This window comes from Canis lupus, unplaced genomic scaffold (genome assembly GCF_011100685.1).
Source record: "Canis lupus familiaris isolate Mischka breed German Shepherd unplaced genomic scaffold, alternate assembly UU_Cfam_GSD_1.0 chrUn_S2144H2344, whole genome shotgun sequence".
Taxonomy (NCBI): Eukaryota; Metazoa; Chordata; class Mammalia; order Carnivora; family Canidae; genus Canis; species Canis lupus.
This window is the reverse complement of record NW_023331028.1, coordinates 17,512-20,628: the sequence shown is the minus strand read 5'-3', so window position 1 is coordinate 20,628 and position 3,117 is coordinate 17,512. Positions and strand designations below refer to the sequence as shown.

The 3,117-nt window shown below is 60.2% G+C and overlaps 1 pseudogene; it reads left to right on the top strand.

The window, feature by feature from the left end:
* The first annotated feature begins 388 nt into the window (after positions 1–388).
* On the top strand, positions 389–2,772 carry LOC119878958 (annotated as a pseudogene).
* The last annotated feature ends 345 nt before the right edge of the window (positions 2,773–3,117 follow it).

The following is a 3,117-nucleotide window of genomic DNA, read 5'->3' as shown; positions in this document are numbered from 1 at the left end:
ATTATAAAACCTCTGCAAGATAATGTAGGAGAAAATGCAGGTGAACTTGGGTATGGCTATGATTTTGATCCAACACCAGGGCATAATCCATGAAAGAAATAACTGATACACTGGACTCCATTAAAATTTTCGGTTCTGCAAACAGCAATGTCAAGAGAATAAGAAGACAAAGCACAGAGTTGGAGAAATATTTACAAAAGAACCATCTAATAAAGAACTGTTATCCAGAATCTATATAGGGAGCGGAGGGACGGCCGTCGGAGCCGCCGAGGCCAAGTGCTGCCTGGCTGGGCCTACAAAGGGGATGTCAGGCCTCCAAAAGGAGCGCAGTGGAAGCGAGGGCCTCCCTGAGCCGCTGCTGTGACGGCCAGTGAGCGAGCCGCGGAGGATGTCCACCACCAGGACGGTCGCGCCCGCGGGGGATCCCGGGAACCGCGGGAGGTCTCCAAACCCCGCCAAGCCTGGCCGCAAGACCAAGCAGCTGCAGTACGCCGCAGAACGTGGTGGTAAAGGACGCCCTGGAATCACCAGCTCGCCTGGCCCTTCTACCAGCCCGTGGATGCAATCAAGCTAACCTTGCCCGATTACCATAAAATCATAAACACCCAATGGATATGGGGACTATTCAGAAGAGACTAGAAAATAATTATTACCTGGAGCGCCATCGAATGCGTGCAGGACTTCCACACCATGTTTACAAATTGTTACATTTACAACAAGCCCACAGATGACACAGTGCTAACGCCCAAGCTTAGAGAAAATTTTTCTGCAGAGAGTGGCCCAGGTGCCCCAGGACGAGTGAATTATTACCCCCTGCTCCGAAGGGCAAAGGCCGGAACGCGGCGCAGGAACCCGGAGTGCAGGTGGGCAGCAAGTGGTGGCCGTGTCCTCTGTCTCCCCAGCAACCCCCCTTCCAGAGCGTCCCCCCCCACTGTCTCCAGACGCCTGTCATTGCTGCCCCCCTTCTGCCAACCATTACCGCAAACATCACGTCGGTCCCTGCGCCCCCGCCGCCGCCCCCCACCCCCTCCCTCGACGCCATCATCCATCCCTGTGGTCCCTCCCACAGCGCCTGTCGTCAAGGAAAAGGGTTGCAAAGCGGAAAGCAGCCACCACGACGCCCACTCCATCCGCGAGCCGGAGCGAATCGCCGCCGCCATCGTCAGACCCCAAGCAGGCCGAGGTGGGGGCTCGGCGAGAGAGTGGGGGGCCGCCCCATCGCACCGCCCTGGAAGGGTCTAGAGGACGGCGAGGTGCCTCAGCATGCGGGCCGGAAGGGGCGAGCTGCCGAGCACCTCCGCGGCACTGTGACAGCGTCCTCGAGGACAGGCCGTGCAAGAAGCGTGCGGCCTGCGCCCTGGCCCTTCTTCCAGCCGGTGGACGCCGAGGGCCCTGGAGCTGCACGACTACCACGACGTCACCGAGCAACCGATGGACCTCAGCACTGTCAAGAAGACGGACAGTCGCGAGGCCCAGACGAGCAGGGCTCGCTGCTGACACACGGTTCATGTTCTCCAGTCTGTTACCAGTACAACCCCCAGGCCACAAGGTGGTGGCGTGGCCAGGAAGCTGCGGCCGTGTTCGAGGTGCGGTTTGCTAAGATGCCGGCTGAGCCGGCAGCCCCGTGCTGAGCAGTGGGCCCGCGAGCAGCCGCAGCAGCGAGGATGAGCTAGGGAGCGAGAGGAGGAGGAGGAGGAGGAGGAGGAGGAGGGAGGAGAGGAGGAGGGAGGAGGAGGAAGAGGGGAGGAGGAGGAGGAGGAGGAGGAGGAGGAGGAGGAGGAGGAGCGGGCCCGGCTGGCGGAGCTGCAGGAGCAGCTGAAGGCTGTGCACGAGCAGCTCGCCGCCCTGTCGCGGGCCCGGGAAACAAGCCAGAGAGGAAGAAGGAGCCGAAGGGAAGGAGGAGGAACGGAGGAGGACGCGGACGAAGACGAGGACACTGGAGCACGGAGGCACAAGGCCAAGTCTGAGGACGAGAAGGCCAAGGGGGCCCCCGCCGCCAAGCAGGCCCCAACGAAGAGGGCTCCCGCCGAGAAGGCCGGCAGCGCAGCCAAGGCCAGCAGGCAGCGAAGCAGGGCGGCAAGCAGGCATCGGCCTCGACGACCCGGAGAGGAGGAGCAAGGACTGCCCGTGGCTAGGCCGTAGGGCGCCAGCTCAGCCTAGACCACCGGCTGCCCGGGGACACGGGGCTGCGGGGTCCACTTCATCCAGTCCCGGAGCCCTCGCTCAGGGACCCAGGCCTGAGCAGAGAGAGATTGACTTTGAGCCTCTGAAACCCACCACTGTGCGGGAGCAAGCGTTGTTGACAGGAAAAGCCAAGGGAGCCTTTCTCCACGAGCGGGAAGAAGCAGGCGGCCAAGTCCAAGGAGGAGTTAGCTCAGGAAAGGAAGGAGTCGGAGACGCGCGGCAGGACGTCCGTGGGCAGCTGAACAACAACGAGAAGCCTGCCAAGGAGGAGAAAGCGGGCTCTGCGCCCTCGGGAGGGCCGCCCGGCTCAGCAGCAGCAGCTCCTCGGTCCGGGAGCAGCAGTTCGGCGGATCCAGCTCCACTGCAGCGACTCAGACTGAGCGCTGGACTCGCACATCAGGACAAAACCAGCGAAGTCGCACCCGCCGGAACTCTGCAGTGTCCCTTGCTCTGGTTGATCTGCTGCTCTGGTTCCGCGCCTGCAGGTTTTCTTTAAAACTCAGTGTTACGGAATCCAGGGATCCCGGGTGGCGCAGCGGTTTGGCGCCTGCCTCTGGCCCAGGGCGCGATCCTGGAGCCCCGGGATCGAGTCCCACGTCGGGCTCCCGGTGCATGGAGCCTGCTTCTCCCTCTGCCTGTGTCTCTGCTCTCTCTCTCTCTCTCTCTGTGACTATCATAAATAAATAAAAATTAAAAAAGATAAATAAACTCAGTGTTATGGAATCTTCCAGTTTTGGCTTTAATAGGTCTAAGATCTTTCTCGTGTGTATGTGAGGCTTTATGAGAAGGTGTGAACCCGCATAAAGCCTTCCCTTCCTTACTGAGTTGAGTTGCTTGGAGACGGCAACTTCAAACGCTGACCTGATGACCGTAGAAAACCATGTCAGATGTGATCTGAAGTTTCTTGCAAAGCCCCTTTCTTATGCCCAAGCT